Below are 16507 nucleotides of genomic sequence, written 5' to 3' on the forward strand. Positions count from 1 at the left end.
ATTTTTTAACCCAACGCGGCCCCCGAGTCAAAAAGTTTGGGACCCCTGCTTTAGAGTTTGGATTAATCATGATTAATCGCAAGTTATTACTCACTTGCATGATTTAAATTAACTTAAAATAAAAACCCAATATTTAGATAAAATGCTATTTTATTGCCAGAATTTCAAATAGGAACTTCTTTTTTTTTTTTTAATGTTTTACTCGAATGCATGTCATTTACTTGGTAACACCAGATAGCACACTAATCATCTTTGCACTCACGTATGCATTAACCAGATCACTGACATCCGCGGTTAAGGTAAAATTATGAAATTAATCTGTGCATATCCATGATCAATGCAATATTTTTTTGTGAATAATGACATTAATCACACGTCAGTATTTTAAACAGCGTTACAAACAACATATTAAGAACCATCATCAACCATTGTTTGTGGTCCTGTTTTTATTTCAATTTATTTCAGCCAACATAAAACCAATCCAAATCTAACAGGTGCAACCCTCCAATAAGATCTGACAAGAAGGTGTAGCATGGGCCGAGTCGAAGTGGGGCCGACCTTGCCACTGCTATGGGCGAACAATCCCTCCTGGTGGTTCCTATTAGCATGCCCGGCTCTAAAGGAGATGGAGTCCTGATGCACCTTCTCAATGATGAGTCATTCGTTGTGGAAGGCTGTGAAGAAAGGCAGCGAGGTTCTGGAGCCAAGCGGGATACCAAAGTTTGTCAAGTTAACCAAGCATTTGGAAAAGCCACCCTGGTCCTCAATCTGCATGACTTTCACGGCACCCTACAGGTTCACGTGATGGCTGATGGCCACTTGTGTATGCCCTTGTTGCTGTGTCTGGAAATTATCCTCATGCCTCATCTCAGCAAGTATGCCATGCCGGGAGGGATAGAATTCAGATTTCTTCCCAAAGGCAGAGAAATGCTTCGCTGGACTCACACTCACACTCGCTCCGTTAATTTTTACATGGCCATAAACGAGGCAACCCAAGTCAATCAGTCTACAATCCCCTCCTAGAATCTGAACCTGAGGTGGTGCGGCCACTGCTGCAGAAGTGGCCAACTGTTTGGACTGAGACTACTGGGGCCACCAGGGTGATTAAACATAAAAACACCACCATGGATGAGATGCCTGATAGGAAGCGAGCTTACAGAGTGTCCGGTCAAAAACAAGAAATATTTGAAGACCAAATCAAAAAAATGATCAGCAATGGAATGATAGAGCCATCGACATCTCCGTGGGCTTCTCCAGTTATTCTGACACCCAGGAAAGATGGCACACCCCGATTCTGTGTGGACTACAGGGGACTGAACGCTAAGACACAGCATGACGCATATCCCATGCCCCTCTTCACATGAGATCCTGGAGTCGTTGCAAGGTGCAAAATATTTCAGCTCCCTTGACCTGCAGAGCAGCTGCTAGCATGTTGCCATGGATGAGGACAGCAAGCCAAATAGGGCCATGATCACCCATCTAGGCCTGTACCAATTCAAAGTCATGCCGTTTGGACTGCTCAATGCTGGGGCGACATTCAAGCGCTTAATGGAGACAGTTCTGGGGGTGAGCTGAGGGGAATAATCTGTTTTGTGTATATTGATGACATCATTGTGTTTTTACAAACAGAAGAACAACTCCTACTTGTCCTTAAAGTTGTGTTTGCAAAACTAGAACAAGCAAACCTGACTCTCAACATAAAGAAATGCCACCTGCTTTAAGATCAGCTCACCTTCCTTGGACACCTAATATCAGGCAAAGGAGTGGAAGTGGATCCAGAAAAAATATCTGCACTAACCGCTCCCATAGACCTGAAAAGTCTTCAGAGGTTTCTTGGCACGTTCAGCTGGTACCACAAGTTCATCCCCAGGCTGGCCTACATTACAGCTCCCCTAAACCAACTGAAGAAGAAGGATGTTCCCTGGGAGTGGACTCCTACCTGCCAGTCACCACCAGTGCTTGCTCAGCCCCATCCACAGGTCAGATTCCAGGTTCACTGCGATGCCAGTGATTTGGGCCTCGGCGCTGTCCTGATGCAATGCCTCGAAGATGAAGAACAGCCGATTGGGGTGTGGAATATAATGGCCGCAGGGATCCATCCATATATATATACATATTGCCAGTCACAATTAGCTTGTGCTCAGCTGGGAAAAAAAGTATATATACTTATTATGTTATGCATTTGTGAAGTGTTATGAACTGTTACAGGCATAATCAATAATAATTCTATATAAAAAAAAGGTAAATTAACAGAATGAGGGACTATAAAAGGCATTGGGTGCTATCGAACAGGGCGGAAGCAAAAACTGACGTCAGACACCACCTGGATCACCTGTCAGCCAAATTGTTTTGCTACGGAGCCACTACTTGAAACAAATCCTAATTTTTGACCTTTTTTTGGATTTACCATTGGCCTGTGGAGGACGGGGACGAATAGAGACACTTACCAGGGGGACTTGAGTTGGATGCGCGGTATCGTAAAAAGGCTCCGGCTTCCAACGTTTTATTGCTGGCCCGTACGTGCATGCCGCTATGTGCATGACGCGTACGTAACTTTGGGGACTTTGGGAAATAAATGTGCTGTATAAGCTTTGGGTGGTGATCTGCACTTAGGGCTGTGGGATTGAGTGTGTTGTGCAGGTGTTTGCATTGCATTGGCGGGTTATATGGACAGGAGGGGGGAGATGATTGTTATGCGGGATTCATTTGTGGGATATTAGAAATAAGCCTGATCGTGTTGTGGCTAATGGTCATATATGTTGTGGTTATTTGTTTAACTCGTTCCCAGCTGAATATAAGGTTCTACCCTTGACTCCTTAATTAGCATAGTAGCAGCGACACCCTAACACAGTGGTTCTTAACCTTGTTGGAGGTACCGAACCCCAGCAGTTTCATATGCGCATTCACCTTCTTTAGTGAAAAATATATATATATTTTTTTTCAAATTCAAGACAAAGTTATATGTTTTTGGTAACACTTTAGTATGGGGAACATATTCTAAGTAACAAAGACTTAATTTAGAGTTATTTGGACACTAGGCAGGGGTCGGCAACCTTTACCACTCAAAGAGCCATTTTGGCAAGTTTCACAAATTAAAGAAAATAATGGGAGCCACAAAAAAATTTTTTTAAATCAAAATGAAAAACACCACATACAAAGCTTAAATTGCTTTGGGCTGTGTTAACCAGGGGTCTCAGACACACGCACCGGCACGCACTTTAATATGGAAATTTGATGTTAGTGCGGCCCGCGAGTTTTGAATGAATGGCGCTTGATAGCGTCATACTTGCCAACCCTCTCATTATTTCCGGGAGACTCCCGAATATCAGAGCGTGATGGCTCTGCTTTTGGCGCCCTCTACAGTCTGCCCAAACAGTGTACCTGCTCAACCACATGTAGAATGCAGCTTCAGCTTGCTCACGTAAGTGACAGCAAGGCGTACTAGGTCAGCAGCCACACATCTTACACTGACGGTAGCCGTACCGTATAAAACAACTTTAACACTGTTACGTTACAAATATGCGCCACACTTTGAACCCACACCAAAAAAGAATGACAAACACATTTTTGGAGAACATCTGCACTGTAACACAACATAAACACAACACAACAAATACCCAGAATCCCATGCAGCACTAACTCTTCCGCTCAACCGACGCACGGAGGGGGTGGGGGGGTTGATGTGTGGGGGGTCGGCAAGTATGCAGCTGAGCCGCATCAGAGTGGTCAAAGAGCCGCATGCGGCTCCGGAGCCGCGGGTTGCCGACCCCTGCACTAGGGGAACATATTCTAAGTAATAAAGACTTAATTTAGAGTTATTTGGTTAGGGTTAGGGTTAGGGTTATAATGAGACCATGCCGAATAAGGGATTAATAAGTACTTAAGAATGACTAGTTAAGAGCCAATATGTTACTAATTTGCATGTTAATAAGCAACTAATTAATGGTGAATATGCTCCCCATACTAAAGTGTTACCATGTTTTTTTTACTGGTGCACAAAATGAACCATGCATGAACATCACCTTGTTCAAACAACAAAACCAACACAGTGCATGAACTCACAACAAATTACACACCTGCAAATCAGTCAGCTGTTGCCGTATCCGTAATACGCCGATAGGGAGAAGTTTGTATTTACACGATGAGTCGGGTGTGTTTTGACCTCCGCCGAACCCCTGAGGCAGACTCACAGAGCCTCTAGGGTTCGATCGAACCCAAGTTAAGAACCACTGCCCTAACAACTGTTACGTGATTACAGTGATTAACGCACCTGTTCCTATTGAGACTCCACACCATAAGAGCCAGCGTGTCCTGAGATCCAGTGCTAGAACGTAATTCTCTGTCTCACAGTAAGCTATCGCGTCTCTGGCACCTCTTCCTGTATACTTGCTCTCCGTGTTCCTTCTGCCCTTGTCCTCACTTGCCCCTTTTGTTCCCGCAGTATTCCTTTCGTATCCTTGGTTCGAGCTGTGCGCCTCGCTTCCCTGGACTCCCCCTGGATTTTGACTGCCTCCCTGGATCCTCAACCCCTGCTTGGACACGGACCTTGACGCCTCTCTCTAGCCCCCGGACCTCTCGCATGCATCACGGACTTCCCTCCAGCCTCGCTTCACTGGACTTCTGGACTTCTCATTCAATATGCACATACAACAAACCCCTGGTAACATTTTCATTGTTTAATCAGTCACATTGTCCTACTTCACACACACATTGTAGCATACACACTCCACCGCATAATCAAGCTCAAATAAACCTGCTGAGCTTTAGCTCTGTCGTTGTGTCGTCTCCTTCCCCCGTTGAACGTAACAGCACCAAATCATTGAGTTTCAATATTTTTGATTCAGTAAATAAAGGTTTTGTGTGATCTCGATATCCAACATTACATCTTTTGTAACACGGTTAGTGACTAAAGTGTACTTTGGTAGTTATTTCCCCATATTTCTACACAATAACTCAGATATGATAACACCAGTGTGTAATTGAGATTATGGAATTACTTTTGGTCCAGGAGTCAAACATATTCATATTTTTTACATGAGATTTCCAGTTAATTGTATCATCTATTAATACACTCCAAAAAATGTTTTACCCTGTCATTATCTACTTTGTTTATTTGTATTTGTGTTTGACTTCTCTTCTACTGTTACTGAATAGCATTATTGTAGGTTTACTTAGATTCATTGATATATATAAAGTAGTTCAACTAGGTGCCTGTTCCTCTCCGTTGCTAACCAGATCATAATTCTAACGACACCTTTTCAGAAAATAACTACTCTTTGTCTGTGGAAGATCTCTTTTGTTTGGATTAAATGTGTCTTAGATTCTACTGGTATATTTCAAGGATGTTTTTTTTGTCAGTGTTGCACCGGTCGAAACGTTCTGCTTCACTTCTCTGCGACAACATGCTGTCATCTGCCACTATTAGCTTGTTAATGGTTCTTCAGAACACAAAGGTGGAGTACGACCTCAAGCCAATACCAGACATACAGTATATAACCCATAGGTAAAAAAATGTGGAATCAGCAGTCTTGGAGGATGTTCATTCAATTGTTTAATTTTGCAGAAAAAAGCAGATAACAGCCATGACCCAAAACTACAGTAATTTCAAATGGCAAAGTTCTGGCCATAAGAAACACTAAAATAAATCAAGAATATAAATTTCCGTAGTGAGTAAAACATTTCTTTTTGAATCAAACAGAGTGAAAAGTTATAGAATAACTCAATTCAGAGGAAGAAAATATGCACTCACAAAAACAACACATCACTTAATGAGTGACAAACAGTACGCTTCTTCAATCTTGCTCCAACTTTCTCTGATTGCAGTTGTCATATCAGTTTTGCAGGTTGGAGTCTAGTCATGGACGATTTTCTACAATCTCCACCACAGATTTTCAATTGGATTGAGATTCGGACTATTTGCTGGTCATGACATTGACCATTGTCTTTCTTCAAGGAATGTTTTGCTCTATGGCAAGATGCATTACATTATCTTGAAAAGTGATGTCATCCTCCCCAAACATTCCACAAACTTTTCATTGATGGAATAAGAAAAGTGTCCAAAATGTCAATGTAAACTTGTGCATTCATTGAAGATGTAATGGCAGCCATCTCCCCAGTGCCATTACCTGACCAACAGCCCCATATCATCAATGACTTTGGAAATGTGCATGTTTTCTTAAGGCAGTCGTCTTCATTTTATTGGAACGGCACCAAACAAAAGTTCCAGCATCATCACCTTGCCCAATGCAGATTCATGATTCATTACTGAATGTTACTTTTATCCAGTCATCCATAGACCACGATTGGTTTTTTTTGGCCCATTGTAACTGTTACGATCCGCTGCCCGGATCATATTTCTGTTTGGGTTTTCGGGTCACGTGTGTTTTCTGTTAGTCTTGGACTTCTTTTGTTCCTGTTTGTGCACCTCTGAGTTGGTTACCATAGCTACTTATTACTTTCACCTGCCGCTTGTGTTCCGGACGCGCACCTGTTTGTAATCACTGACATTATTTAAGCCTGCCTTTTCCAGTCAGTCAGTCTCACTTCTTAATTTGCGTCACGCGACTGCTACGTAAGTTTTTGCTTGTCTCCTAGCCCCTGCTAGTTGTCATAGTCTGTGCTAAGTTGTAGCCTTAGCTTCCGGTGCGCTCTGCACCTTATCCAGTCGGTTTGTTTTCTGTTTTGTACCTGTTTTGTGTTGTTTTATAATTAAATAAAGTTGTTACCTGCAAGTCAATCAATCAATCAATCAATGTTTATTTATATAGCCCTAAATCACAAGTGTCTCAAAGGGCTGTACAAGCCACAATGACATCCTCGGTACAGAGCCCACATACGGGCAAGGAAAATTCACCCCAGTGGGACGTCAATGTGAATGACTATGAGAAACCTTGGAGAGGACCGCATATGTGGGTAACCCCCCCACCCCCTCTAGGGGAGACCGAAAGCAATGGATGTCGAGTGGGTCTGACATAATATTGTGAAAGTCCAACACATCAGCGAAAGTCCAGTCCATAGTGGGGCCAGCAGGAACCATCCCGAGCGGAGACGGGTCAGCAGCGTAGAGATGTCCCCATCCGATGCACAGGCTAGCGGTCCACCCCGGGTTGGGAGCAGAGTAGAAAAGAAAAGAAAAGAAAAGAAACGGCAGATCAACTGGTCTAAAAAGGGAGTCTATTTAAAGGCTAGAGTATACAAATGAGTTTTAAGATGAGACTTAAATGCTTCTACTGAGGTAGCATCTCTAACTTTTACCGGGAGGGCATTCCATAGTATTGGAGCCCGAATAGAAAACGCTCTATAGCCCGCAGACTTTTTTTGGGCTCTGGGAATCACTAATAAGCCGGAGTTCTTTGAACGCAGATTTCTTGCCGGGACATATGGTACAATACAATCGGCAAGATAGGCAGGAGTTTGACCGTGTAGTATTTTATACGTAAGTAGTAAAACCTTAAAGTCGCATCTTAGGTGCACAGGAAGCCAGTGCAAGTGAGCCAGTATAGGCGTAATATGATCAAACTTTCTTGTTTTTGTCAAAAGTCTAGCAGCCGCATTTTGTACCAACTGTAATCTTTTAATGCTAGACATGGGGAGGCACGGAAATAAAACGTTACAGTAATCGAGACGAGATGTAACGAACGCACAAAGTCCTGTCCGGATACGTCCTTTGCATCCTGGGAGAACAAAACCCTGCATCATCATGCGCCCCGATCGTAACAGTAACCTTGTCTTTTTTAGTTTAGCTATTAATGACGACTTTCATTTAGGTTTTCTCTATTTTTAAAAATCCCATTTCTTTTAGGCATTTTCTTACAGTTTGGTCACAGATGGTTTCTGCCTATTTGTTCTTCATTTGTTTTGCAGTGAATTTTCTGTTTTGAAGACATATTGTTTAAAGTTTTCTGTCTACCAGTATGGTTGCCTTTTACAATCTTTCCATGTTGTTTGTACTTGGTCCAGATTTCAGACATAGATGACTTTGAAGAACCAACATTTTTTGCATTATTTACCTTGTTGAAAAAGTTATTTTGTTTCACTTGACAATGACATCTTTCATGTCAATCTATCTGCTCTCTCAAGTTTGAACACTCTTTTTTTACTCACCGACTAATACACAGATGCAATCTGATGCAAACATTTTTTACACAGTGTTTCCATAATTTTTTCTTCAGAATTGAGTGATTCCATATTTTTTTTACTCAGAATTGAACGCTTTCATAATTTTTTCACTCCACTTCATCTAAAAATGAAACTGCTACTGACTTCCACAATTTATATCTTTGAAGCCAGTAAGTTACCATAGTTTTGTGTCAGACTTAGACTTAGACTTAGACTTCCTTTATTGTCATTCAAATTTGAACTTTACAGTACAGATAAAAACTAAATTTCGTTGCATAAGCTCGTTGTAGTACAGGATAAAAGAGCAATAAGATGCAGATATTATTATATTATACAGTATATATATTATAGTCACATCTTTTTTCTGTTTTTTGTACAAAATTAAACATCTGAATGATCATCGGCCAACTCTGGTGATTCCTTTTCTTTTTTTCAGGGGTTTTCATATAACATTGTACCCACATTACAACCGACCATTTACAAAGTAAAACGCCAAGTAAAACAGAGTTACCAAGTAGTTTCAAACGTTCTTCGATGTATTTTGGTTCATTCATAATGGACTTATTCAGATGCCACTCTCAGTTGTGAGAGCGTGTGGTCAACATACAGCTTAAATTTCTAATGAGCATAACGAGGGCAATGAGGGTCTTTTGTTTATAAGACTGTTTGAAAAGACTGACTGACTAGACAGATGGTGCTGGGGGATCGTATTGAAATAATTATGCATGTCTGATGTCACAATTCCAAGACCAGGGAAGGGTAGTTGGTGGTGTATTCCCCAAACAGCGCAAAGGCTCAGTGCGTACAGTTTAGCAGCACTGCTGTTATATGATCCGGGCGTTGTCTGTTTTTGTAACCTAGTAGAGGTTGGTAACATAGAAAATCAGCAGTGGATTAATTGTTAGAGATAGCAATGCATATTTCAGCAACACCTTGCCATGAAACTAAAACAACCAATTTTAATCAGCATTATTGCGCAAGATGTTTACCAATTTGCAACAAGCAACCTACTTAGTTCCCAAGAAAGTCTTTGGTTTCCAATCCAATGAAGCGAACATGGTAAAATCAGTGAGAGACCAGTTCTGAGCATTTACAACATTACACTTGTAATGTGATAGGTGTGATGTACGTAAGTTAAAAAATGGAGATTTAACAGTTGATATAAAATACTATAGCATTGGTTGGACAAGGTATTTAGTGAAGTCACATTATTTAACCACAGCTGCAAATAATACTTACTGTCTTGCTTATTGTTCCCATTGTAACAATGTAACGTTATAATAACCTCCTGGATTATTTTACAACCATTTTCATTTTTTGTGCCACATTTTTTGCTTTTTTGCATATGTATTCATGCTTTTTATCATGCATTTACTATGTTTATAATGTTATATATTAGACTAAACTCTGGAAGGATGTTCAAGTTCTTGCTGTGTTAACAATAAATGTGAACTGATATCAGGAAACACATGACAAGAGAAGGTGACCATGCTAACTTTGGATGTAATATGTTGTATACATTTAAAAAAGGAGGACCAAGTGGGACAAAATCTAATAAATATATATATTTTTTTAAATAATTACATAAATGTGTCAATATATAATTAAATGATGAAATACATACTTTTGTACATGGGTTATTAAATATGCCATTCATTTATTTATTGTAAATTTAAATTAAGAAATAAGAATACAGTTAATTTGTGAAGCACTGACGATTGCCACATAAAAATGAATACATATTTAAATAATTCACTAGTGTATCGTTTATCACTGTTAATTGGTTACAAACATGGCCACAGTAAATTAATTCCCACAAAGTAGGAATCATCTGTTTACGACCTTCTAAATATGCTTTTTAACATTATGAGAGCCTTCTAGACATGAAATAATGCTTAATAGTCACATTTACATTCTTTTAATCAAAGTATAGTAATGCTGTCTGAGGCTGAGCCAATACCGAACAGCATGCTCTGATTGGTTTGGGCTCATCTAGTGTTCAATATTACTGTAGTATTAATATTTTTAGTTCAGTTAGTCATTCCTGTGCTTACAAATGCTTAATTTAGGGCACAATTGTTGTAAAATATAATTAAAAAACAACTATATATGTATGTATTCATATATTGTATTTTCTGATGTGGTTATGTTGTTTTTGTGTTTTTTGTGTCCTCTGTCTTACCCCTCACTTATCCCCCACGGTCTTCTTTTTTTCTTTTCAAAATCCCCTTCTGCTCCCAAACACTAAATATATCTATTTAATAAAGTAAAATACATATAGGGCAACAAGAGGGATATTTCACACTTCTCTTTTGTAAAGCAAATGTGTACAGCAGATACAGGGCATCAATATGATTTTCCTGAGTGACTGGACAACAAAAAACCTGAAAAAAATATGTGATGTGCACAATGTGGCATCCATCCATCCATTTTCTACTGCTTGTCCCTTTCGGGGGTGCTGGAGCCTATCACAGCTGCATTCCGGCGGAAGGCGGCGTACACTCTGGACAAGTCGCCAACGAGGCAAGGGATGACTGTAAATACATAAATAAGTCATTAAATATCATTAATTTATTAAGTCTAAATTAGATAAAAATTATAAGAATTCATGAAACCCTGACAAGTGCCGAATGGCACAAAATTAAATAAATACATCTTTAAATCATTATTTTAATATTTTATTAACTAATTATAATTAGATAACAATTTAAATGCATACACTTTTTAAATACATTGATGTGGTATTTGAATGTGTTTTAATTCATTAGTATTGGAAGTAAATGCATAAACATGTGTTATTTATCAAATATGAAATTACATATATAAATAAAAAATACATACAATAAATTCAAGAAGCTCTGACAAGGGACAAATGGCACAGCGTTTGGCATACACATTTAATAAGTCATATAGTCGTACTTGCTAGCATTAGCTTATAGCTAGAGCAGGGCCTCTGCAGGTTTCAACAAGTCAAATTTAAGACTTTTTAAGACTTTTTAAGACCACAATACGAAGGTCCTGGGTTCGATCCTGGGCTCGGGATCTTTCCGTGTGGAGTTTGCATGTTCTCCCCGTGACTGCGTGGGTTCCCTCCGGGTACTCCGGCTTCCTCCCACCTCCAAAGAAATGCACCTGGGATATTGATTGGCAACACTAAACTGTCTCCAGTGTGTGAATGTGAGTGTGAATGTTGTCTGTCTATCTGTGTTGGCCCTGCGATGAGGTGGCGACTTGTCCAGGGTGTACCCCGCCTTCTGCCCGAATGCAGCTGTGATAGGCTCCAGCACCCCCCGCGACCCCGAAAGGGACAAGCGGTAGAAAATGGATGGATGGATATCTGTATATACACTACCGTTCAAAAGTTTGGGGTCACATTAAAATGTCCTTATTTTTCAATGAAGATAACTTTAAACTAGTCTTAACTTTAAAGAAGTACACTCTATACATTGCTAATGTGGTAAATGACTATTCTAGCTGCAAATGTCTGGTTTTTGGTGCAATATCTACATAGGTGTATAGAGGCCCATTTCCAGCAACTATCACTCCAGTGTTCTAATGGTACAATATGTTTGCTCATTGGCTCAGAAGGCTAATTGATGATTAGAAAACCCTTGTGCAATCATGTTCACACATCTGAAAACAGTTTAGCTCGTTACAGAAGCTACAAAACTGACCTTCCTTTGAGCAGATTGAGTTTCTGGAGCATCACATTTGTGGGGTCAATTAAACGCTCAAAATGGCCAGAAAAAGAGAACTTTCATCTGAAACTCGACAGTCTATTCTTGTTCTTAGAAATGAAGGCTATTCCACAAAATTGTTTGGGTGACCCCAAACTTTTGAACGGTAGTGTATATATATATATATATATATATATATATATATATATATATATATATATATATATATATATATATATATATATATATATATATATATATATATATATATATATATATATATATATATGACACATTTAATGACATATTTAAGTAATTATTTGTTTAATTAATTTTGTCCCATTTGGCCCTCCATACTTAATATATATATATATATATATATATATATATATATATATATATATATATATATATATATATATATATATATATATATATATATATATATATATATATATATATATATATATATATATATATATATATACACATATATATACATATATATATATATATATATATATATATATATATATATATATATATATATATATATATATATATATATATATATATATGTATATATATGTGTATATATATATATATATATATATATATATATATATATATATATATATATATATATATATATATATATATATATATATATATATATATATATATATATATATATATATATATATATATATATATATATATATATATATATATATATATATATTTCAATTATGTACAGCTTATTATTTGTTTAATTAATTTTGTCCCATTTGACCCTCCATACCTAATGCTGGAGAGCACATGCATCCTAGAAGCTCATTCACTTGAGGGCGTTCGTTGGGAAGCAGGCCGGCCGGCAGATGCTGGATGAGGAAGGGGGAGGGAGGGAGGCAGAGGGAGGGAGTTGGATGCTCCGCTTGTTCACATAATAGCCGGCGGTTGAAGGCGTGGTGAGTGAGGCTTGATACAAGGCGCGTACAGCAGCAGTGGCAGCAGTACCGGTGTGATGAGCATGGGCAGCGTCTGCAGGGCGACTCCCTTCCCCAGCGAGAGCAACCGGCGAGAGGGCTGATGCGTTGGAGGCGCTGCCTTATCCACACTTAAGGACATACGCGCAAAGGTAAGAAAGATACATGATGGCAGGGAGCGCATTCACGCCGCTGGTGGGCTCCGAGGTAGACACATAAGTAGACACCGGCTATACGGACACGAGGTAACCTACAACAACGTGGCTTTTCACCCGCACAGGTCTGAGACACGCGTGTTTCTGCGTGAAACAAGAGTACCTTCGGGAGGATTTCTATCACATATGTGTTGGTAAAAGGGGAGCACAGGTGGAAACCACCCAAAGTGGCTCATTCATTGTTCTCTCAGTGGCCCTGAGGTGGGCCATTCCCCACGCTGTGGTGCTGATGGAGGTGGCTAAAGCATGTATGTTTAAGATTATTGTGGTATTTAAGTATGAACTGCGTTATTCAGAGCACTACTGGCAGTGTGACTTAGTGAATATTAAGAATGCTGGGTGAATCATCAGTTTAATGTAATTATTGCACACTTTGTGTTTAAGAAAAACAATACTGTGTACTCAAAATGGCAATTTTGCTGTATTTCCCATTGTGAAAGTAGGCAAGTTTGACCTACTGATGGTTACTGATAGAAAAGCCCCACATTTGTGTGTATTTAAAGGGATCATAAACAGGAAGCATTTCAATGGCGGTAGTGTCTCATGGACTGATGTCCAACTTCTGCTCTCTTCCTAATTGTTGCAGAGGATGTCCTGTGTCATTTATCACCACGCTGGACTTTGAAATGTCAAATATTGGAATGTGTGAATAAGCACAAAATGACTCTTTAGATTAAAATACATTTAAAAACCAATTTTATTGAATGTCCTCCTCCATTTGCAGTGTGTGATGCTCTTCCAAGTGTCTATCTGTTGCTTAGAGATGCTGGCAACCATTCATTTCAGAATCATCCTCTCATCGTTTTCTAAAAATAGGCCCTTGAGACTAAAAGTATTAGTTTAAACAGGCATATAAGGTGTTTGTCGCTTTAGCATTCTAGGGCAGTGATCCCCAACCATTGGTCCGGGCACCGGCACAGGTCCATGACACGTTTTATACCGGGCCGCACAGAGACATTAAATAATTTCTAACCGACCACATTTCCTCATACTTAACTTTCACCAGTCCCACCAGACACACCAATAAGCTTGATCATATATGTATTATACAACTCCTGAGACAAAGTCGCCATTTGCTATATTTGTTACATCTTTGTTACATGGGACAGTGTACATTAATAAACATATAAAATCTAAAGGTGCCAAATCGTAGCCAAAAGCTACGTTCCGTCTGCAGTCCGCGGCAGGTTGATGACTTAAGACCAGGGCAGATCAGGAACAAAGTGACCATAGTAGTTAAAGTGCATAAGGCAGATGGAGAAGTGCTAAATTGTTGCATATAATAATTGTGCTGAAGGTAGAAAATACACATATTCTTTGGCCTAGTAAGTTAAAGTGCTGGTGTTATTGCACGTAGTCCTAGTATACAAGTAGTTAGCAATAACAGATGTATTTACGCATGGAAAATTGGACCAAAAAAAGCTAACATTAGTGTATCTACGTATGAAATATTACAAATAAAAATGGAAATAAAAATCCACAGGAATATATTGGAACTAATAGCAAGTATTTCTAGCTTGATTATATATCCATGCTTTTGTCCTTGAATGTGACGTATCACCTATAACCCATCAGATACCAAAGCCAAATAAAAAGCCTTCTAAGAGCAAAAACGAGTAAAAAAACAAAAGTCTATGGAGAGCTTTTTTGCAAAGGGAAAAGGCCAGGGGCTCCCACTAATTCCACTAATGAGTTTTTTCATGTACCGGTATTCATTTTTCATGCACTTATTTGCTATATCTATCTGTCACACGTAGAAGGCCGGTCCGTGAAAATAATGCCTACATTAAACTGGTCTCTGGTGCAAAAAAGGTTGGGTACCCCTGTTCTAGGGGATTAGACCAGTGGTTCTCAAACGTTTTTCACCAAGTACAACCTTAGAAAACACTTGTCTCTCCAAGTACTACCATAATTACCAACATTAAAATACAGTAGCATAGTAGACCTAAATATTCATTAAAAACAAGGCATATGTTTCAATTAACAAGTAGATTTAATATGTGTGGCCATTGTAACATTTCACACAGTTTGAACAGTAACATTGTGTTTGAATATTTAATTAAGTGATTATTTGGTGTACCACTAGATCAGTGGTTCTTAACCTTGTTGGAGGTACCGAACCCTACCAGTTTCATATGCACATTCACCGAACCCTTCTTTAGTGAAAATTTATTTTATTTTATTTTTTGGAATTCAAGACAAAGTTATATGTTTTTGGTGACACTTTAGTATGGGGAACATATTCTAAGTAACAGAGACTTAATTTAGAGTTATTTGGACACTAGGGTAACATATTCTAAGTAACAAAGACTTAATTTAGAGTTATTTGGACACTAGGGGAACATATTCTATGTAACAAAGACTTAATTTAGAGTTATTTGGACACTAGGGTAACATATTCTAAGTAACAAAGACTTAATTTAGAGTTATTTGGTTAGGGTTAGGATCAGGGTTAGAGGGTTAGGGTTATAATAAGGCCATGCCGAATAAGGCATTAATAAGTACTTAATAATGACTAGTTAAGAGCCAATATGTTACTAATTTGCATGTTAATTAGCAACTAATTAATGGTGAATATGTTCCCCATACTAAAGTGTTACCATGGTTTTTTTTTACTGGTGCACAAAATGAACCGTGCATGAACATCACCTTGTTCAAACATCAAAATCAACACAGTGCATAAACTCACAACAAATTACACACCTGCAAATCAGTGCGACTTCTGCTGTTGCTGTATCCGTAATACGCCGATAGGGAGAAGTTTGTATTTACACGATGAGTCAGGTGTGTTTTGACCTCTGCCGATCCCCTGAGGCCGACTCACCGAACCCAGGTTAAGAACCACTGCACTAGATGGAGCGCGTGTACCACTAGTGGTACATGTACCACAGTTTGAGAATCACTGGATTAGACTATACACATTGTGTCCACATCAAAGTATATCATATTGTTGTCATATGACACTGTTTTGATTTCCACTGGGCTTCAGGCTTCATTCAGTTGAGTCATATTTGCATTGACTCAGGGCTCTGCAGAAAGACACTGCTGTAGTTTGTAAAGGTACAACTGGACTATCATCAGTGAAACATTCAAAGACCTTGAGAGGCCTTATTACAGCCAATGTGTGCCCTCATAGACGTATCACCTCATGACTGGAATAGTTTATTATACAGTATGTCAATAATCATGTGCAAATGTGACTCTAATATTTTGTATGCTGGTATAACATTAGCCGATGAGCTTCTATTTAGGAAGATGAACAACACTGAACTTAAGTTATGTCTGTAATAAAAAATTGGCATTCATATAATGATGCTTTAGCAGATAACCCAGTTTGAATGAATATCAGGGATGGGAATCTCAAACCGATTCTTGCAATATATTGTTTATATATGATTATTTATATATGAAAATTATAATAAACCTTTTCAAAACAGGTTAGCTCATTGTCCTGAGCTCCTTTTTCTAATATATATATATATATTTATATATATATATATCTTTAAAAAAA

This window comes from Entelurus aequoreus, linkage group LG07 (genome assembly GCF_033978785.1).
Source record: "Entelurus aequoreus isolate RoL-2023_Sb linkage group LG07, RoL_Eaeq_v1.1, whole genome shotgun sequence".
Lineage (NCBI taxonomy): Eukaryota > Metazoa > Chordata > Actinopteri > Syngnathiformes > Syngnathidae > Entelurus > Entelurus aequoreus.